Below are 23,715 nucleotides of genomic sequence, written 5' to 3' on the forward strand. Positions count from 1 at the left end.
AGTCTATTGTCTTCAGAAGGAAAAGGTATGATTTCACTTACAAAGTACAAAATTTAATTTGAAATTACCAGGCATTCCAGATTTAAGAATAAAAGTAATAAAAACTGAAGTAACTGGCAGATTACATAAACATGCAGAGCAGATCAAGATGAAGAAGTTATCATGCAAGAATTTTATTGGAATTATCATTAATATGTTTGAAAAAAATGAATAAAGATAATTTCATCAAAGTATTAGAATGATTAAAAATAACTTAAGTCATAGATCTCAAAAATAGGATAATTAATATTATAAATCAGTAGATGAGCTTAACCAAAGATCACACAAAATAGGCAATAGATCAAGATTAAAGAAGGAGATCAAAATCATTGGGAAATAGCTAAAAAAATACGGACATGTCAGAAAAGGTCTAGGTACTAGAAATAAAAAAAAAAATCAAAAAGGACACATATGGGGCAAAATAAAAGTGTTTACTAAATGTGTAATTGAAGATTCTGAAAGAGGAATAAAGGCAAAAGCAATAATTTAATAAATATTTTATTTACCAAAGTTGAAAAAGAAATCAAGCCCCAGGTTCAAGAAGCTCTGTGAAATCAAATTAATATAAAGACAAAAATATTTACATCTTACCAAATCAGAATAAAAGTGCATAAAATGGAAGACAAAGAGAAGAATTATTTTAAATAGCCAGCAAATTATATATTTACTTTAGAGGGACAAAAACTACAAAACAAATGACTTTTCAACAGAAATCATAGAAATTAGAAAACAATAAACTATTTCTGTAATCTGATGAAAGAAAAAATAAATAACAATAGAATTTTTTTTCAGAGAAAGGGTCTTGCTATATTGACCAGGCTGGACTCAGATTCCTGGGTTCACATCATCCTCCCACCTCAGCCTCGCATGCCACCACCTTAGGCTCCATGTAGAATTTTGTATCCAACATTAAAAAATGTAATTAAATAAATCCTGCTTTTAGTTCAAGATGTAGAACTTCAAAGAGCACCACTCTACACTTACAAGGAAAAGCTAGACAAGTTAAGAACTTTACCTTAATTCATTCTAAAACTCAGGTAGCTGGGTAAGCAAGTAACTTGAAATATGAGAGACAAGCACATGCAGGAAGAAAGAGGATCTGAGCATTTCCATTCCTGGAAAGACATCACTGAGTGCCATTATATCCCTTAAGTGCTATATAAGCTAGGAAGAAGATTAAACTATAAATTTTTAATGAATTGCTAAAGGCCAGTTTTTGGCTAATGTGTAATTATGATGATTCTGGGACCACAGATACGAAAAAAGTGGTTTTACCCAGTGGCAAGATAATCTTTCAGGAACCCCACCAAGATTGGGGAGAATTCTGAGAAGCTTCACTCACAGTGCTACGTGAAGCAGAGGAGAAGCAACTGAAAAACATTAGCAGACATTGCTAGATCTCCCCTATGTCATATCTGTGGCTAGCTTTGATGTTTGCTTTGTGTCTTGGGAATATTTTGTTTAATCATTCTTATATTTCCTTATCTTGTTGGTTTTATCAAAAGCTGGACATCCTGTGTAGGAAAGTAGGGATGGAATAAAGCTATTTTCTTCCTAGACCTGGCCATGCTTTTCCTTCCTTTAGGGCTTTAATACAGTTGTTTGAGTTAATTTAGTTGGAAGTTAGACTGGGTTTGAAATGTGTTACTGCTTTAGTCGTGCTCAGTTTTTATGCCATTTTTGTTATTGTTTGTTATGTTTCTAGTGTAGGGGTTTGAGCCAATCTAATTAGGGGTTGGGCTTGAATTAAGGTTAGTTTTTACCATAATTACCTTCAATGCACCACAAGGGGCAGGTTCTTCTAAATATATCTTTTGCTTAAAGTGGGATTTTATTTACTCCAGGATTTTAAGAAAATGTGTTTCTGTGCTTGTTTGTTTGTATATTGTCTACCTTTGGCAGTATATCTATACATTGGTATTAGTAATGGTTAATTTTATGTGTCAACTTGTCTAGATTATAGTACCCAGACATATAGTCAAACATTATTCTGGAGGTCTTGGTGAGGATAATTATAGATGAGATTTAACATTTAAACTGGTAGACTTTGAGTAAAGCAGATTGCCCTCCATTCTGTGGGGAGCCTCATCCAATCAGTTGAAGGACTGAATAGAACGAAAGACTGACCTGCCCCAGAGCAAGGGGGAGTGCTGCCAGCAAATAGCCTGCAGACTTGAACCTCAACATCTGCTCTTCCCTAAGTCTCCAGCTTGATGGCCTTCAAAATTGAACTGCAGATTGTGGACTTGCCAGCCTCTATAAATCGTGTGAGCCAATAGCTTAAAATAAAACTCTCTCTATATGTACAGACTCTACGGGCTCTGTTGCTCTGGATAACACTGAATAATACAGTATCCAACTTTTGTTAGCCTGGTGTTGAGAAGAGAATTCACTCTTTTCTAATTTAAGTTTTATCTTGGACAAGCACAAAGCCCCTGTGTGTCAGCTATCTATTCTCAGTGCTTCTGCCCCTTTGCAGGTGTATTTCTCAGCCCACATTGTATTTTTATCCCTCCTCCAGGGGTAGTTTTTGTTTGTTTGTTTGTTTGATTGATTGATTTTCTTCATTCAGATGCAGTATGTTTACTTCAGTGCCCTAATGGTGACAATGTTTGTTGGTTTTACCTCCACATGTTAAAGCTTATGTTTCAGAAGGGAGACAGTGGAGAAAAATACAAATGGAATTGCATGCCCCTCCTACCATAGCATCTGTTCTTTAGGTCTACACCATAAAGGACCTTTTCCTATGGCTTTATCCAATAAATTTTGTGAGTACTTGATGGGGTTCATGGAGAAAACTCTCAAGAGGATATGGACTTTCCCAATTTCTGTAGCCTCCAGGAGCCTCACGCTCCCTCACCAATCCACTCCTGATGTCCACCAATCTTCTGCTCAGTATCCAATGTCCTCAGAGGCCATTACTTGTGTTTAGTCTCTTCCTGCAGGCATGTCTTTAGATTTCAGGCCAGTTCATTGTTCTGCAATTTCAGGTTTAAGGAAAGTTGTGAATTTATAGTTTGACTTTTTTTTCCTTGTAAGATTATAAGCAATACTCTTTCTAGGTGTCTACAAATCTGAACAGATAGCAAATGTCAACAATAGATTTTTATTAAAATGCTTGGGTAACTTTATCATCATTTGTAGTAAGAAAAGAAACCATATCTCACATTGTGTGCAAAGAAAAAATTTTGTTAGATTAGAAATATAAATATAAAAATGAAACCATACAAGCATTACATGTGGCCTGAAATCTAAAGAGGAAGAAAACTTTGATTGCAAACAAAAGAAAAAATTTGCATGGGCAATTTAATATAAAGGTATAAAAATAGATTTTGAAAATATGAAAACATTTAAAAACTTACTCATATTTAAATAAATACAGTTAAAACAACAATGTGATACTACTTCTTAGCATCATATTGGAACAATTTTAAAAGTGTGAAAACATGGTTGGTGACGCTGTGCTATCACTCATATTCCGTATTACTGGTAGAAATGCAAACTGGCACAACCTTTCTGGAGGGAATTTGACAATACCTAACAAAACTACTTAGGAACTGAACTTTTGCCCCAGAAATCTTATTTTTAGAAATCTAACCTGAAGATGCCTTTCTTATATGATGAAAATACATTTGAGCAAGGTTGTCATTGGAGCATTGTTTGTAATTGGAAATAATATAATGTCTGTGTAAAAGAGAAGGTGAATAAACTATTAGTTTACTGCAGTTTAAGCTTCAAATCTAGGGGCAGTGAAATGCCCTGATCATCCACACTACATAGGAAGTCAGATCACATTATATTAGATAGTCCCCACTAGAGGCATGGCTATTATAATCATTTTTATTACTCATATCTTAATTACCATTTTTCTACCTCACTAATTAAAATTATGAATATAATAAGTATGATTAGTGAAAACTGTAACTTGTTGCTAGAGTGGTGGGGATTGGAATGGACTCTTTGGAGATAGTTTGTGCTCTTGCATGCAGATGATGTAAAGATTTAGCGAGGTCTTTACAACGTATTACCTTAACTACTTTGGAAATAGTCCTACAAATTCATGGCCAGATAATACGAATCTTGTAAGACTTACAGTCCTGTCTCTTAGGAATGGCACCTGAGTTTTGATTCATAAATGACTTTGTTTACCCATGGGTTTCTCAGGATTCTCCTTGCCTGATGTCAATTTTAAGGACAGTAAAATCTTGTTTCTGTTATTGTGTCATTTATGCTTTAAGGGAAACTTTCTTGAGCTAGTAACCAAGTAAAATTTAAAATTAAGTTTTAATGACCTACAATGGCATGAGAAAAATATAATCTATGTAATACAAAGTGAGAAAAACAAAATGTATTCTTTAAAAATTGTCTCTAACATAAAAGGAATATATTCCAAAACTTTAATTATGTTTAATCTCCAAATAGTAGGTTTATGAGTGATTTAGATTTTCTTTTTTTTTCTTTTGGTGAAAATTAAGAACATAGAATTTAAAAAATCCATGTTCTCACTAACTATAATTTTAGAATATTGACATTTTTCCATATTTGTTTTATTATTTTTCTTCTTTTGAAAACTCAATATTAGTAAAACAGTTGAGCTTTCTCTTTTTGGTCCCTGAATATATGAATTTGCCTTATAAAGAAGCAAACACTCTCATGAATCTTATCTCTATATATTCAGTATATTCATTTATTCACTACTGATGGATATGTATCCATCAGTAGCATGCAGCAGAAGCTCTATTAACTGGTCATCAGTTATCCTATCAACAGATTAGCACATAGTCTAATTTTCCCTATAAAATATACCGGTGTCCATAGGGTATTGAATGTCACAGTCCATAATGTACTTCCTGCTAATGCTACTTCACCCACCAAATGCGATTATGTATTACATATTTATCAAGAAGTGGATATTTTAATCCCAAATTTATATATGCCATATGTACTTGTTTTGGATTGATATAATTTAATTGTTATGTATGTATACATTATAAGTAAGAGTAAGTATTTTTTAACAACTAAATTTGAAATTTTGAAAATTCCAAAAACACATTAATGTGAGAAAGACATCTGTGAATTTGGGGGGAAAACATGCAAATCTAGAAGACTTTTTTATACTTGCACTGATGTAGAATTTTAAAAAAATTCTTGCTCTAAAGAAAATAAGCTGAATATTATGTATAATACAGTTTATAATGAAACAGAAAAGAAGTCTAAGTGAAATTCCAAGCAATGACCTCATATTCAAAGAAAGAAAAAAATCCAGTAAGCCCTAAAGCAAACTATGTATGAGTGAACATAGATTGATACTTTTGAAATAAAAAGCTAATGGTATCTATGTTTTTTAATGATGTTCTATTTAGCAATTATTTTTTCAATTAAGCAACAAACTGTTGTTAACATTCAATTTATCTGGGAGATCCTTATTTTAATGTTTGGTTGTATTGATTCATAATACATGTATTTTAAGTATTTTTGCTATCATTATGCTTTTAGCATCTATGTTATAGTGTACAGCTCAATTTAATTTTCTCAAGGACACACATTTCTCTCCCTATACTATATATTAGTCATTTGTCCCTCTGTGGAAATGAATTTAGTATATTTATCTTTATGCTTACATGAAAAGTAGCTCAGGAACAAGTACTGCTGTCCTGAATTAGACATTAGTTAATCTACTTTTAGCATTTCTTCATAACTAGAAGATATTCTACAAGTATTATATTTGCTGGAATTGTTGATAGATTTTCTTTTACTTGCAAGATATTCTCTTCTATTTCTACCTTCCTCAACATTTATATTGTAAATGTTTTCCATTCATGGCAACAGTTTTTTTCAGTATTCTTCTGATTAATTTAAAATCAACGATCTAGTTTTTTTTTTTTTTTTTGGTTGAAACATTCTTGCATTTTTGAATTCTGCTTGGAACATACTATTTTTTACACATGGCTGGATTATTTTTTGCTGTCATTTACTTTTAATTTTAAAAACAATAGTATTAGAATAGCATTATATTTTTTCTGATATTATAAGATACCAATTTATGACTGTTTCATCAGCTTCAGAAAAGGACCCAAATACCTTTATTTTTTTTATTGTAGTTTACAATGATACTTATTTTCATAAATATTTAGTAAACTCAACTTTTCAATTATATAAAACCAGCTTTTTTGCCGTTGTTTATCAAAGATTTTGGATTATTTGTTCATTGCCTGTCCTACTGGTATAGTCAGATTATCTTTTTTTAAATAAATTAATAAATTTTCATAATGTCTATATTTTCAAAAAACTATTGGCATAAAATTGTGCATAATATTATTCTCTTCTGGTGACCTATATTATCTCTCTAACTATGTTTCCTTTTTCCCTTCCTAGTACTATATATGAATACCTCCCTCAATTTTATTGTTTTCTTATAAGAAGTTTACTTATTTTGTTAATATTTTCAGGTAATTAGTTTTGATCTTTTGTATTGATTTTTGTGTTTTTACTTACTTCACTATCTTATTTTACGGATTATTGAGTTTAACATTTACATGTATTTACAGTCTTTCATCTATTTTTATCTATTTTTATTATACATATTTATATAGCAATGTTAGACTCTAAATACAGAGTTTGCTACATCCTTCAACTTGAACTACAGTACTTTTATTAACTTGTGTAGACATATTTATTTATCTGATTTTTGACAAAAACCTTTCTAGACACTTGGGATATACCAATGTTAAGAACAAAAGCAACCATGGAGCTTACAGTGTTTTGGGGAGGGCAGCGGAAGAATAAAAAATAAAGATGATCATTCAATGCAACAAGAAGAGCTAACCATCCTAAACACATATGCACCCAGTACAGGAGCACCCAGATTCATAAAGCAAGTTCTTAGAGACCTACAAAGAGACTTAGACTCCCACACCATAGTAGTGAGAGACTTTAACACCCCACTGTCAATGTTAGACAGATCAATGAGATTAAATTACCAAGGATATCCAGAATTTGAACTCAGCTCTGGACCAAGCAGACCTAGTAGACATATACAGAGCTCTCCACCCCAAATCAACAGAATATACATTCTTTTCAGCACCACATCGCACTGATTCTAAAATTGATAACAGAATTCAAAGTAAAACACTCCTCAGCAAATGAAAAAGGCAGAAATCACAACGAACTGCCTCTCAGACCATACATAGCACAATAAAATTAGAATTCAGGTTTAAGAAACTCACTAAAAAACCGCACAGCTACATGGAAACTGAACAACCTGCTCCTGAATGACTACTGGGTACACAATGAAATGAAGGCAGAAATAAAGATGTTCTTTGAAAACAATGGGAACAAGACACAATGTACCAGAATCTCTGGGACACATTTAAAGCAGTGTGTAGAGGGAAATTTATAGCACTAAATGCCCACAAGAGAAAGCAGGAAAGATCTAAAGTCGATACCCTAACATCACAATTAAAAGAACTAGAGAAGCAAGAGCAAACACATTCAAAAGCTAGCAGAAGGCAAGAAATAACTAAGATCAGAGCAGAACTGAAGGAGATAGAGACACACAAAAAAAAAACCCTTCAAAAAAAAGATCAATGAATCCAGCAGCTGTTTTTTTGAAAAGATCAACAAAATTGTTAGACCGCTAGCCAGACTAATAAAGCAGAAAAGAGAGAATCAAATGGATGCAATAAAAAATGATAAAGGAGATATCACCACTGATCCCACAGAAATAGAAACTACCATCAGAGAATACTATAAACACCTCTATGCAAATAAACTAGAAAATCTAGAAGAAATGGATAAATTCCTGGACACATACCCCCACTGAAGACTAAACCAGGAAGAAGTTGAATCTCTGAATAGATGAACAACAGGTTTTGAAATTGAGTCAATAATTAATAGCCTACCAACCAAAAAAAGTCCAGGACCAGACAGATTCACAGCTGAATTCTACCAGAGGTACAAAGAGGAGCTGGTACCATTCCTTTTGAAACTATTCCAATCAATAGAAAAAGAGGGAATCCTCCCTAATTCATTTTACGAGGCCAGCATCATACTGATACCAAAGCCTGGCAGAGTCACAACAGAAAAAGAAAATTTTAGGCCAATATCCTTGATGGACATTGATGCGGAAATCCCCCAAAAATACTGGCAAACCAAATCCAGCAGCACATCAAAAAGCCTTATCCACCACGATCAAGCTGGCTTCATCCCTGGGATGCAAAGCTGGTTCCACATACGCAAATCAATAAACGTAATCCATCACATAAACAGAACCAAAGACAAAAACCACATGATTATCTCCACAGATGCAGAAAAGGCCTTCGACAAAATTCAACAGCCCTTCATGCTAAAAATTCTCAATAAACTAGGTACTGAAGGAATGTATCTCAAAATAATAAGAGCTATTTATGATAAACTCAAAGCCAGTATCATACTGAATGGGCAAAAACTGGAAGCATTTCCTTTGAAAACTGGCACATGACAAGGATGCCCTCTCTCACCACTCCTATTCAACATAGTATTGGAAGTTCTGGCCAGGGAAATCAGGCAGGAGAAAGAAATAAAGGGTATTCAATTAGGAAAAGAGGAAGTCAAACTGTCTCTGTTTGCAGATGACATGATTGTATATGTAGAAAACCCCATCATCTCAGCCCCAAATCTCCTTAAGCTGATAAGCAACTTCAGCAAAGTCTCAGTATACAAAATCAATGTGCAAAAATCACAAGTATTCCCATACACCAATAACAGACAAACAGAGAGCCAAATCATGACTAAACTCCCATTCACAATTGCTACAAAGAGAATAAAATACCTAGGAATACAATTTACAAGGGATGTGAAGGACCTCTTCAAGGAGAACTACAAACCACTGCTCAATGAAATAAAAGAGGACACGAACAAATGAAAGAACATTCCATGCTCATGGATAGGAAGAATCAATATTATGAAAATGGCCACACTGCCCAAAGTAATTTATAGATTTAATGCTATACCCATCAAGCTACAATCGACTTTCTTCACAGAATTGGAAAAAACTACTTTAAAGTTCATATGGAACCAAAAAAAAAGCCCACATCGCCAAGTCAATCCTAAGCCAAAAAAACCAAACACCGCATATTCTCACTCATAGGTGGGAATTGAACAATGAGATCACATGGACACAGGAAGGGGAATATCACACTCTGGGGACTGTTGTGGGGTGAGGGGAGGGGGGAGGGATAGCATTGGGAGATATACCTAATGCTAGATGACGAGTTAGTGGGTGCAGCGCACCAGCATGGCACATGTATACATATGTAACTAACCTGCACAATGTGCACATGTACCCTAAAACTTAAAGTACAATAATAAAAAAAAAAAAAAGAAAAAAAAAAAAGAACAAAGCTGGAGGCATCACGCTACCTGACTTCAAATTATACTACAAGGCTACAGTAACCAAAACAGCATGGTACTGGTACCAAAACAGAGATATAGACCAATGGAACAGAACAGAGCCCTCATAAATAACATCGCACATCTACAACCATCTGATTTTTGACAAACCTGACAAAAACAAGCAATGGGGAAAGGATTCCCTATGTAATAAATGGTGCTGGGAAAACTGGCTAGCCATATGCAGAAAGCTGAAACTGGACCCCTTCCTTACACCTTATACAAAAATTAATTCAAGCTGGATTAAAGACTTTAATATAAGACCTAAAACCATAAAAACCCTAGAAGAAAATCTAGGCAATACCATTCAGGTCACAGGCATGTGCAAAGACTTCCTGACTAAAAGACCAAAAGCAATGGCAACAGAAGCCAAAATAGACAAATGGGACCTAATTAAACTAAAGAGCTTCTGCACAGTAAAATAATCTATCAGTAGAGTGAACAGGCAACCCACAGATTGGGAGAAAAAATTTGCAATATATCCATATGACAAAGGGCTAATATCCAGAATCTACAAAAAACTTAAACAAATGTACAAGAAAAGGACAAACAACCCCATCAAAAAAATGGGCAAAGGATATGAACAGACCCTTCTCAAAGGAAAACATTTAGGTAGCCAACAAACTTATGAAAAAATGCTTTTCATTGCTGGTCATTAGAGAAATGCAAAACAAAACCACAATGAGATACAATCTCACACCATTTAGAATGGCGATCATTAAAAAGTCAGGAAACAACAGATGCTGGAGAGGATGTGGAGAAATAGGAATACTTTTACACTGTTCTTGGGAGTGGAAACTAGTTCAACCATTGTTGAAGACAATGTGGCAATTCCTCAAGGATGTAGAATCAGAAATACCATTCAACTCAGCAGTCCCATTACTGGATATGTACTCAAAGGATTATAAATCATCCCAGTATAAAGACACATGCACACATATGTTTATTGCAGCACTGTTCACAATAGCAAAGTCTTGGAACCAACCCAAATGCCCATCAATGATAGACTGAATAAAGAAAATGTGGCACATATACACCATGGAATACTATGCAACCACAAAAAAGAATGAGTTCATGTCCTTTGCAGAGACATGGTTGAAACTGGAAACCATCATTCTCAGCAAAATAACACAAGAAGAGAAAACCAAACACCATATGATCTCACCTCATAAGTGGGAATTGAACAATGAAAACACATGGACACAGAGAGGGGAACATCACACACCAGGGCCTGTCAGGGGGTGGGGGACTGGTGGAGGGATAGCATTATGAGAAATACCTAATGTAAATGATGAGTTGATGGGTGCAGCAAACCAACATGGCACATGTATACCTATGTAACAAACCTGCACGTTGTGCACACGTACCCCAAACTGAAAGTATGATAAATTAAAAAAATAAATAAAAAAGAAAAATAGCTGGAAAACATTAAAAAAAGATGGTCTTTAAAAAAGACAATTTCATGTTATATTAAAAAGTGGTGGGTGCTATAGAAAATACAAAACACGGATCAGGCTTAAGTAATAGTGGAAGGGCCAGGTAAGTAGTGTCACGTGCAATATCAAATAGGAAAGTTAGGCTACTCCTCTCTGAAAATATGAAATTTGAACAAATATTTGAAGAAGGTAAAATAGCCAAAGGGATATATGACTCACATGTATAAATAATAAAACTAGATGTTGTTAAGTACAGATTAAAGGGAGGCAGAGAAGAATCGATGATGTCTTGAGAGATAATGGTGGCTCTAAATAGATGGTAACTATAACAGTGTTGAACCTACCTTGTATATATTTTAAAAGTATAAAAGATAGGATTTGCTAATGTTTCACATATGATGTGACAAAGGAAGAGTAGATAATCGTGACTCCAAAATTTTTGACCATCCATGGAGCAAAGGTGGGCTTTAAATATAACAAGAAAATATTTTGAATTCAGTTTTTTATTGTTGAGTATGAGAAATGTTTTATCCATCTGACTTAAAATGTGCAGTAAATAGATAGATCTTTGTTTAGAGTTCAAGGGAGGCCTGGGCTGCTGAAATACATTTTGAATTTGTGAACAAAGAGATGGCATATAAAATTATTAGAATAGATAGGATCACCACAGGAGAAAGCATAGATAGCAAAGAGGACCCAAAAGTGGAACTGGAAAGAATTCCAACGGAAGTTTGGGTAGAAACGAATATACCACCGTAAAACACTTGGAAAGAACAATCAATGAGATGAGAGCAAAACCAAGAAGGTTTTTTTTTTTTTTTTTTAGAAGAGTGCACTGATGTGATCTAGAGCTTAGACCCAACAAAAGAGTGAAAGACAGGGCTAAGTTAGTGAGAATCAAGAATTAAAAATCATGATTGTGAGTGAGCTAGTAGAAAGAAGCTGATGATCAAACAACAGGATATGTCACATTTAAATTATAGAACTAGTACAATAATTGCAATTGTAATGTCTATAGTATAATCATGTGAATAACAAGGATGAAGTAGGGAAATGGAAAAAAATCATTTATAGGAACAGAGTTCAAGGAACTGAATGGCTAGGATTTTGAAATTGTTATTTCTATATATTGAAACTTCCATAAATTGTTTAGTGATATTTGAGAAAGTGACAGTGGGACGGTAGCTATAATCAGAAAATGAAGGGTGAGGCTGAGCACTGTGGTTCATGCCTGTAGTGTCAGTGTTCTGAGAGCCTGAGGCAAAGGGATAACTTGAAGCCATGAGTTTGAAAACAGCCTGAGCATCACAGCAAGACCAATCTCTACAATTTGTTTTTTAATTAACTGGTGGCATATGCCTGCATTCCCAACTACTCAGGAGGCTGAGCTGGGAGGATGGCTTGAGTTCAGGAGTTCAAGGCTGCAGTGAGCTATGATCATGCTACCGCACTCTAGCAGTAGCAAGACATAGTCTAATAGAAATAAAAATAAAAATAAGAAAGGAAATTAAAAAATGATGTCCTGGGGATACTCGGATGATAACATAATTAGGTATAGTAGTTGATACAGTATGTTAACCTGAGATTCAAAGCTGAAGATTTTTGGAAAGATGGTTGTATTCTTTATATTTTGCTGTAAAATCAATACATCAACAAAATTAGCATCTTAAAATCACAGCAAATATTTATTATCTGAGAGTTTCTATTGGTGAGAAAATTGAGCACTTTGCTGAATGCTTCTGCCTTGGGAACACTCTCAAAATGTTGCAATCTTTATGAGCTATGACTGGTCATCAGTTTCTTTACTGAGCCTGTGAGATTTACTTCTTAGGTTGCTCATTCATAGGGTTTGCAAGTTGATTCTGGTGATTGAAGGGAGGTCTGTTTCTCAACACATGGATTTCTCTCTAAGGGTAGTGGAGTATCCTCACAACACTGCAGCCAGATTCAGAGCAAGCGATTCCAGAGAAAGAAAGACAGAAGAGCAATGTCTTTTATGACCTATCCACACTCACTCATCACCCACAATAATGTATTGATTACCACTGATGCCTTATTCAGTATGGGAGGAAATACACAGAAGTGTGGTTGTCAGGACATGAAAATTACTGGAGATGATCCTTGAGTATGGCTTCTAAAAAGGTGGAAATGGAATCAAAATACTGTACTAGAAATAAAAAAATATATATCTAGTTGACTTCCAAGCAGAATGATATGAGAGCTTTGAGAAAAATAAAAGTAAAGTCACCACTGTGGGGGGGGAAAAAAAGCCATCACTGAGAGATACTGCAAGAGAATTTATCCACTAATTAGTATATATTGGTGAACAGCTGGTTTGCAATTTGAGCAAAAGAATGAAGTACTCATATAATGTGTTGGTGATGGCAGCCAGCGGCTCATCAGGAATGGCCACTGTGAAGATGCTAGATGTAATGGGGGCGATGCAGCCACGGTTGCAAGGTCTGCATGGCTGGCAGGAGCCAGGAACAGGCAGTTTCCCTGACACCTACTGAATTGGCAATATGGGAGCCCAGTGCTTCCAGGTGCAGCTGCAGCCACCCAGCCGTGCTCTGGACCCAGGCATTTCTGAGTTCTCAGGAACAGAGAAATCCTCCCTCCCACCAGACTCCGAAGTGTCTGCTCCAGCTCCCTGGCCTGTCCCCACTCCAAGCACCTGCACTGGAGTGGAGCTAAGTTGTAGCCAAACCCGGACGTTGTCTTGACCTGATCGGGTGAGCCACGACTCAGGGTGGCACTGACATGCCAGCACCCACCCTGCCACCCTGGTGCCCTATGGACTTTGGACGCTGGCGAGCATGAGAGTGAGGCTGGGGGCCTGAGGGTGGCTCAGCGTGAACCTGTAGGCACCCCTCAGCATGGACAGGCTGGGTGCCACAGACAACATGTTGATGGTGGGGAGCAGACAGATTCCTGGGAGGAAGAAAGGGGTGGGTGCCCAGTGAGACCCCACTTTCAAGCTAGGGTTGACCTGAAGCTTGGGGGACAGGCTGCCAATTCCAGGAGGAGTCTGGCTGGGTGTGAGAAATTATGGTGCTTTTCCCAGGCCGCCCATGGCTTCCCCTGGACCAATCAGCATGCACTTTCTCCCTTTTGAGACCATAAAAACCATGTACTCAGCCAGACTCACACATAATGTCAGGGCTATCAGCTGCAGAAAGGAGCTACCCACTTTGGGTCTCCTGAAAGCTGTTCTGTCACTCAATGAAGCTCTTCACCACCTTGCTCACCCTTCAGTTGTCTGCATACCTCATTCTTCCTGGATGCTGGACAAGAACTCAGGATCTGCCCGATGGTGGGGCTGAAAGAACTGTAACACAAACAGGGCTGAAACACATACCCTTCCCCACCCCCACCGCTCCCTGACTCACCACCTTGCAGGCAACAAGAGGAGAGAAGAGCTGCGGCCCTTTGGAGAGCCCAGACCTAGGGCGACCCTGACCCAGGGCTGTCACTTTCTTTGGTGCTCTGTGGTTCCTGGAATCTCCAAGCTTCTGAGTGCCACCGTGTTCCTGGTGCCTGTGGTGGAATCTGCTTATGGTACACCTGGTCCAGCCAAAGCTTCGCACAAAGATGGCATCTGTACTGGCGCCTGGAGCTTCCCACTCCACCACAGCCGGCATGCCTGGTTGTGCACCGTGGCCGGACCCTGGACTTACTCACCTAACCCTGTCCGCTCTGTGCCTGGCTTGCCCTTGGCAGTCATGGGATCTGGGCCAGTAGTGTGAGCGGAGCACAGGCTGCCAGGCTGAACGGGTGGAATAAGACCAGCAGCCCGAGCAAAACTCGGGCCAAGGCACCACTGGCCACAGATGTTTCCAGCTGGAAAAGCGACACCCTAAGGATCCTGTGACATAGACAATAAAAAAAAATTGTGTTTAACAAGATTTTAAACATAACTGTTATACATAGCAGTGAAAATCAGTGGTAGAGTGAAAGAATGTGAGGAGACAAGACTGCAAAAGGAAAAATAATAGGGATGCACAAAGCTTTGTTGGGATTAGGATGTGGAGATCCAGTGGTAACCTGACAGCCTGAGGGTTTTTTTTGTGACTAACATAAACAAAGACATAATAAGAGTAGTCTCGGTAGATTCATTGCAGAGTTGTGGCAAGACTTTGACTACTACGGGATAGGGCACGGTGAGTTTCGGGAGTTTTCTCTAAGTCCATCAGAGGTGGAAGTCCAAGGAAAAGGAAGATGCAAGTCGCGGTACTCAGGCTTCCCTTCGGTGACAGGTTTTAAGTTTCAGGGAGATGTGGGTTTAATCCCAGTGGTCTCTAGTAGGACAGTTTCTATTATACCCATGTGTGGGTCTCTGCTTCAACCCTGAAGATAGCATTAAAGGAAAAAACAAGAAAAAAATAGTCTTTTTTAGTCCAATTGTTTTGTAATCTCTATTGTTATTTCACTTTACATGGAAAATATTGTCGGGAGTGTATATTTTTAAGTTCCCAAAAATATTAGAGGATTGTACAAAATGTTCATTCCAGATTTTTAATTGTATAACATTGAGTATTAAGAAAATAATTTGTATAGTGGTGACTATTATTATTATTATTTCTTATAACGTTGTCATTTTGTGTCCAGACACATCATCCACTTCTGAAAAAAGTTAATACATTTGGTGATGGCTATGGAGTTATTATTAACAGGTGGATATGCACACATATCATGTATACATCCACACAAATTATGTATTATATATTATAATATAAAATATTATATTTTATACCAAATATAGCATTATATGTAATATGCATTTAAACTACATGCTTTACTATTTAATTCATGTTGTAATTAGTATTCTACTGCTGATTCTTTTTGAGAAAAAATAAAATATTATCTTAGATATACTTTCATTATTTAAATTACAAAATTCATGCTTTATTAATTATAATCTATTACAGAAGGTCTGCAGCAATGAATGCCTTTTAATTTTTTCAATTTTTTTGTGAATGCTTTTTATATCTTGGTAGATTGTTCTATATATATTAGATGCTATCCTTCTTTATTCCTAGTCATATTATTCTACTTAAATTCATGTATTATTATATGTCATCTTTCTTTTATAGAATTATCTTGTGTCTTGTTTTGCTATTCCTTTCTAAATTGTATACCTTTCTAAATCATTATGGTTTAGGGGAGGCTCTGAAATAGTATAAAGCTGTAATTTTAAAAAATATTAACACAATTTATGAGTCTTTAAATAATTGATATAATAACTTTGCATTGATTATGATTACTCATATATTTGGAGTTATTTATATTATTTCTATGGTGTTTTCTATTGACTACATTTCCCTTTTCTTTTTTCCTTTTCTCCTTTATGTCAGTTGAGTGGTTCTCAAGTGAGGCCATTTTTGGTTGTCACAGTAGTCCCAACAGGCAGAGAGGTAGTACTGGCATCAGGTGGGTACAAGCTAGAGATGGTATTCAACATCTTTCGATGCACAGGACAACCCCACACAACCAAGAGATTTCCCGCCCTGAGTGTCCATATGCGAAGGTTAAGAAACCCTCTTCTAAATATGTGTCTTCTTTATTCTATTCATTTCTCTTAATTTATTAACATGGAGTAGACTTTTTATTTATATTATTTCACTGAGTTAATAGAGATCTTTTTTCTCCTATACTGCTAAGAAAATCATCTGCAGACATCTGCAGACATTAAAATTTAATTCAGCAACTTATCTCATTTTCATATGGTTTTTAAAATTTTGGTTCTACCTGATTTTTCATCACCCAACACTAAGTTATTGCCAATATTCATAGACAGTAGCTATTCGTATGTGTGTATATATATATATTCATATATTTTACCATTTTATCATTTTATTTACTTATATCCCCTTTCTTCCCTGTTTCTTCTTTCCTATATTGCTGAGGTAGATCTGTTAGTAGCTCTTTCAGTAGAGATAGATGGATGGCAATTTTTATATTCGTAGTAGTTTCTCTTCAGCACTTTGAGTCTCTTATTTTACTGTCTTCTGGGACCTGTGATACATGTATTATTCCTTTGCAAGTAATTTGTTATTTGTCACTAATGACTTTAAAAATATATTTTTTACTTACTAGCAGTAATTTTGATACAATGTGTCTTAGTATGGATTAGATTTTTGTTTACCCTGCTTGGGACCCTTTGTAGATGTTGTTATCGTTGTTTAATTGGATAATCAATTAAGCCAGTTCTAGAAAATTATTGATATTGTCTTCTGAAAAAATTCCTTCTTCAAATTGTGTCTTACTTTCTGCATGGATTATTAGAAACATAATAAACCTTGCTATATCCCTATACTTCAAATCAGATTTCATATATTTCTCCTAGTATCTCTGCAGAATTATAACATTTTTCTGAGTACATATTTTACATCACGAGCTTTTTCCTCGCCTGTTTCGAATTTTTAATTCTCCATTAATTGCTTTTTCTTCCAAAATTCATGATTTTGGGAATTATAAAGCTAGAACTTCTGTTTTTGGCTTCATCATATATGCCTATTTTAATTTTTGTAATGTTCTGTTTGTTCTTGGTGGATTTTTTTTTAATTCTTTTGACACTTTTCAACTCATAGTCACAAAATGGCTGCTGAACAATATTCAGCCTTACATACACATTATAGCGGGTAATAAGATAAATTAAACTCCACAATCTTGAAGGTGGTCTATCTTTTAAAAGTATTATGTTGCAATCCCAAACCCATTGTGGCACCAAGACCAAACATAGAAAAAGGGAGCTGTGGTTTATCACAGTAATTTCTTTCACAAACAGAGACCCAAGAACTATGCAGGCACTTAGAGAAGTGGATGTGAGTTGCAATGGGTAGAGTGTGGCAGCCATGGAAGTGTTCAGATCTCTTCTAGAACCTTTTATGGGAAGCATAGCTGCCCATCAGCCTCCCACTGCTGCCTATATTGGTTCTATTACAGCATTCAGATGAAGGCTCTGCTTCCACTAGACTGCCCTTAGCCAAAGAGCGAATATGGTATGAAATACTAGAATCGTCCAATTCTGTGCCCAGTTCAGGACTTTTTCAAAGGGCAGTCTATTGGTCTAACTAAAACTTTCTCAGAACTGCGTTGTAGACAGAGTCTTTTCCTACCTAGTTTTTCCTTTTACAATTGTCAGACTTACCCAGGGTCTGAAGGCCCTTTACACTTAACTCCTGCCCCATGCCTGGCTCCTTGCTTATTTCTTGGAGTGTGTAAAGGCACTTTTATTTCATTTTTGGACATGTCGTCTATGAGATTTTGATCTTCTATATATTTGCTCTAAATGGATTTTCCAAGACCCCCCCAATCTAAACCATTCTTGTCACAGGGTCCTTAGGGTGTCACTTTTCCAGCCGGAAACTTCTGTGGCCAGTGGCACTTTTACTTGAGTTTTCCTTGGTCTTGCTGAGCTCATTCAACCCACTCAGCCTGTCTGGCAGTGTTCTGCTTGTGCTACTGGCCTGGATGCCATGCCTGCCAAGAGTGAGCCAGGCACAGAGTGGTGAGGAGTGTGTGAGTGAGTGCAAGGTCTGGCCACTGCACACAGCCCGGTGTGCTGGCTGTGGCAGTGTGGAAAACTCCAGGTTCTGGCACAGACACCAGCTCTGCGAAAGGGTGCAACTGGACCAGGTGTACCACAAGTGATTTCCACTGCAGGAACCGGGGACCATGGTGGCACCTGGAAACTTACAGACACCAGGAACTGCAGAGCTGCAAAGAAGGTGTCATAGCTTTAGCTATGTTCTGGGATCCCCAAAGGGCTGCAGCTCTTCTCTCTTCATCACTTGCAATGTGGTGAGCAGGGGGTGTGTTTCAGCCCTGTTTGTGTTACAGCTCTTTCAGTGCTGCCATTGGGAGGATCCTGAGTTCTTGTCCCACATCCAGGAAGAAGGAAGTATGTGGAAAACTGGAGGATGAGCAAGGTGGAGAGGAGCTTCATCGAGTGACAGAACAACTCCCAGGAGACCTGAAATGGGTAGCTCCTTTCTCCATGCAGGTCCTGACAAGTGTCGAGCTGTCAGTGGAGAAGCAACCCGCAGTGGGGAGCTCCTTTCCACAGGCGGGTGATTCCGAAGAGTCAAGGAGACCCAAAGTGGGCAGCTCCTTCCAGCTGCTGGTAGTCCCAACCTCTTTGTGAATCAGGCTGTGTCTTGGGTTTTTATGGGTTCAAAAGGGAGGAAGTGTGTGCTGATTGGTCTATAAACAACCATGCGTGGGCCTGGAAAGTTCACCATAAGTTTTCACTCCAAGTAGCAGACTCCACCTGAAACTGGCAGCCTGGCCCCTAGGCTTCAGGCCATCACTGGTTTGAAGGTAGGGGACCCACCTCTTTCCATCCAGGAATCTCTGTCTGCCTTCCACCATCAACATGTCTTCTGTGGAGTCCAGGCTTTTCGTGCTGAGGGGTGCCTGCAGATCTGCACTGAGCTGCCCTCAGCCCCCCAGTCCCCCTCCCACGCTCTTTGGTATCCAGTGCTCAGCAGGGACTGAGGCAGCGGCAGGTCAGCTGGCGCATCAGTGCTGTCCCAATTGCATGCACACCAGGCCAACAGCACCTGGGCTCAGCTACAACTTTGCTCCACACTGGAGTGGGCACCAGGAGTGGGGAGAGGCCAGGGAGTAGGAGCAGGCACTTCCAAGTCTATGGAGGCAGGGGAGTTCCTGAGGCTCTGAGAGTGCAAGGATGCCCAGGTTCAGAGCAGTGGCTGGGCAGCTGCAGCTGCGCCCAGGAGCGCAGGGCTCCTCCCCCACCAACTTGGTAAGGAGCATGGCTCCTTCCTGTTCCCAGCCCCTGCCAGCTCCAAGGAGCACGCAGCCCTGGCGTTGCCTCCCCTTCTGCAGCCGGCATCCTTGCAGTAGCCACTCCAGACGGGTCATCACCACCATCACTATCACTGCTATCTTATTCCCTAAATTCAAACAATGAAAGTTTACCAGGGAATTTCTTGTTTTTTTATTAGCTATATTAATTATAAAATAGACTTGTTCTAAACAAATATTGAAGTGTATAAATCTACAAGTTATTTAGTAATTATAGAGAAAATACAGGAAATGTGTATCCTAGAAAATTACTTCTAAGCATAGCTGTAAACAAAAGAGAAACTGGGTTTGAGAAAGTTGATTGTATAATTGCAAGAATATCAATAACTTTACTGTGTTAACAGGATTAATTTATATATATAAATCATTTGTTAGACAATTTTGTCAGAGCTGATAGTAAAAGTATAAGTTAGATGGCAGCCTGCATGAGGCTGTGCCAGGCTGCTTGAAGGTGCCCAGCACAGTTGGGAACCCAGGCCAACTTCCCCCGGATGTGTGGCTCCATGAGGCGGGCAATGGAGCTGAAGCCCGAGCTGCTGCTGCATGAAGCTCATGAGAACGTGGAGGTGACATGGAGCTCCAGGCGAGAGCTGGGGGAGGCACAGAGGCAGATCAAGGAGTGTGCACCACAAAGGATGTTCTCAAACAGCATTTTAATGATTTAAAGGGAACCCTTGAGGAGCTCCTGGATGAGCGATTGGTGACCCTTTAGCAAGAGGTGGACATCATTGAGCAGGAGACCATTAAACCATTAGATGACTGCCAGAGGCTCATAGAACATGGAGTCAACACTGCAGAGGACTTAGTCTGAGTAGGTGAGATTGCCATGGTTGGTAGTGTAGAAGAGGATGAGAAACTGTATAGCTTTGCCGAAAAGGTCTCACACATTCAGTTGGACAGCTTACCAGAAGTACCTTTACTGGTTGATGTGCTTTGTTTATGTGCTCAGTTGGATGACTCAATTCTTATAGTAAAAGACTACATTTCTAAGCATGGAACAGTAGCATCTCTCCCACCAATACAGATATAAGAACTGAAACAGAAACCTGGAGTCATCACAGTAGGATGGTGTAAGGTGGATGATGATTTTACAGCCCAAGATTACAGGCTCTAATTTTGCAAACGTACTTCAAATCATTATGAGGATGTACATGTAGGTTCTGAAACTCAATTCATAGTACTGCACATGGACTCCAATTTTGATTATCAGTTCAAAGTCTGCACCTGAGGACATGGTCAACAGGACTGGAGCCCTGAAGTGTCCCCCAGATAGGTCATTTCACATTGGTGCCTCATGAGTGGACAGCTGGTTTTGAGGGGTACAGTCTGAAAGTCGAAGTAATATTGCATTCTGGAATGATTCTCAATCCTCAGGTGTTCTCTACTCTAGAACTCCAACTTATTTCTGTGGGCAGACATTAACATTCAGAGTTGAAATTGTGGGACAGAAGATACAGTATGGGGTGTTTGCAGAAAAACAGAATGGATATGACTCTCTGCAGCAGGATCAAGCTATATGTATGAGTACAAATGGTGAAGTTTTTGTTAATGGAAAAGAAATGACTAATGAGTTAACTTCAGTTACTTCTGTGTGCACTGTCACATTTGACATTGAAGCTGTCACTCTAGGCAGGAACTTCAAGCTTCGAGTAACAATTAGCTCAAATAACAGAGAAGTGGTTTTTAATTAGTTACTCGAGCAATCTTGTGGTTCTCTTTACTTTGGATGCCCATTTTTCTGTCCTGGATGGAAAATATTAGTGTTTTGGATGTTTGTGTGCTTGGCTTTGGTTTTCAGGGTTTAATGTAGCTGGTCTTCAGCCCAGTTTAGTTTTAATTGTTTTTTTTTTAAAGTAGTTGCACTCATCTCTCACTTAAGCTATTGGAAATAGAAAATATTTACTGAATTCATTTCATAATATTTTAACAAAAAGAGACTTGAATGTTGGGGAAAATCTTGTAATTCAGTCAATTTTATTTTTAGCATACTGTTAACTGAAATATCACGTCATAATAGAAATCCAATTGACTTTAGAAGTATGAGAAGATATAGAAAGTTCTTACCCTTCCATCACATTTCTTAAAGTTGGTTATTAGACTAGGAAAACAATGTAATATTATTTTTAAACCATCTTAAAACATCCAAGTCCATGTAAATCTTTAGAATAAAACAAGACAAACAGACCACATAGTAGAAGTTATGTGATACACATTCATTCATATGCTGTCCACCTGAATTTGTTGGCAATACTCTCCATGTTCAGGTACTTACAAGCAGTGTTGACTTTTATCCCATCTTCAATAATTTTTAAGTCCCCCAGACATTCTAATTTTTGCATTTTTAAAATGCCTGAGTAAATGTCTATTATAGGCAAGTATTATCTTTTGTTCTTTTATTGCAATTTGATTCAAGATAGACTACACTATTTTCATAGGGTCAAACTACCTATGGAAGTAGTCTGCACAGCAGTGTTAGCCATTTCACATGTATGTAATATGCACATGTGTGTATCTAGCCTGTGACATAATTTTACTTTTTTAGAGTGTGAGCTGCAGTCCAGTTTAATGTCAGTTTGATAAATGGTCACTTAGCGGACCAAAAAAATATGTGGCAATTACTTAATTTTTTGAAAACTTAAATTTGTGTGTAAAAATTTACTTGAAAAATTAATATGTAAAAATAAGAATCTTAACATGCTATACTGGCCTACAAATTTTATTTTACTGTGAATTTTTTTTTCATTTTTACCAATAGTAAAAAAGTAGAAAAGCAAGTATGACCTTATTGTAAGATAATTTATTTGGGGATTCATGTTCCCTGTTAGACAATCATGACCTTTTCTCCTTGTCTTTTTATGTATAAGTAAGTAGAGGCTCACTTCTTTAAGGATTAAGAAGCTTTCCAGAATGTAGGTACCTTGTCCATCGATCTGAATCAAAATAAATAACTAAAAGTTCAAAAAAATAAGTAATTTGGCAACATTCTAAATAGGAGCAAAAATGTAAATAAGAGGAGTCATAATATATTTCCTTTTCATTCTAGGATATAAAAGTTCTGTATAAATTTCAGTATTAGTCTATGAGTTGGTAGTTAGCAATATCAATTGCAGAATGAACTTTTCTTACATTAGCAAACCTTGCTAATTCTAAAAGTGAAGATAGGTATTAAAATTGTAGTACAAAGACTATTAGTATCGATGAGTAACTGAAATGTAACATCCTCTATTTTAGCAAGTTATACATACAGTGTTCATTGTTACGTGTATTTTCTAGGAAGAAAGAACATAGGCATATCCAATTGGAAATTCTGCAACATAAAACATAATTCTGAAATAAAGGGAAATGACATTATAAGAATTCAAGTCATTTTGACTGAGAGAGGTAAAATAGAGGAAATTTCTAAGTAACAGAGCACTTAAAATTGTCCTTAGAGAACTGTAACTTACATGACTGGCACTTAAAAGAGAAATAATAATTTGTGTAGACACTGAGTTTGGCAGAGCTATGGGGATAATATATCTTTTCAATCTCAAATATTATTTAATTTTGGATGCTGTGTCTTTCCTGTAATATTAACTCTTCATACCATTTTTCCTCAATGACCTTGACCACCGTGTGGGAAATAATAAACCTCATCTTCCTATCATCTTATGTCTTGAAGGGTTTGGTAATTTATCTTGGAGGGATGTCAGAGCAAAATGTCCTTATCATTATTTCAAAGCTGTATCACAAAACCACTAATGCTACATTAGGCAGATGTGAAACCAAGTGAACCCATGAATTATTTTAGGTAGCAGAATATTTTAGGATGCAGTAAGATAGCCTAGTTTCTGTTTCCATCCAGGTGTATTTTGTGAGAGCAAATGCATAGAGAGGTCTATGAGACAAAGGCAAGTTAATCTGAAACTTAGTGTTGATTTCTTTACATTTAAGAATTTGTTTTTACAATTGCATGCAGAGGTTAGCTCACTATTTCATCATG

The 23,715-nt window shown here is 37.2% G+C and overlaps 1 protein-coding gene and 1 pseudogene across 3 annotated transcripts in view; both read left to right on the forward strand.

The window, feature by feature from the left end:
- The window catches only part of LOC101146628 (putative inactive beta-glucuronidase-like protein SMA3), a 244,541-nt gene that overhangs the window by 218,305 nt on the left and 2,521 nt on the right, over positions 1 to 23,715 (forward strand). The gene's annotated exons all lie outside the window — the stretch shown is intronic.
- Positions 20,237 to 20,890, forward strand: LOC101145200 (cytokine receptor-like factor 3; annotated as a pseudogene).

Source organism: Gorilla gorilla, chromosome 4, assembly GCF_029281585.2.
Source record: "Gorilla gorilla gorilla isolate KB3781 chromosome 4, NHGRI_mGorGor1-v2.1_pri, whole genome shotgun sequence".
Taxonomy (NCBI): domain Eukaryota; kingdom Metazoa; phylum Chordata; class Mammalia; order Primates; family Hominidae; genus Gorilla; species Gorilla gorilla.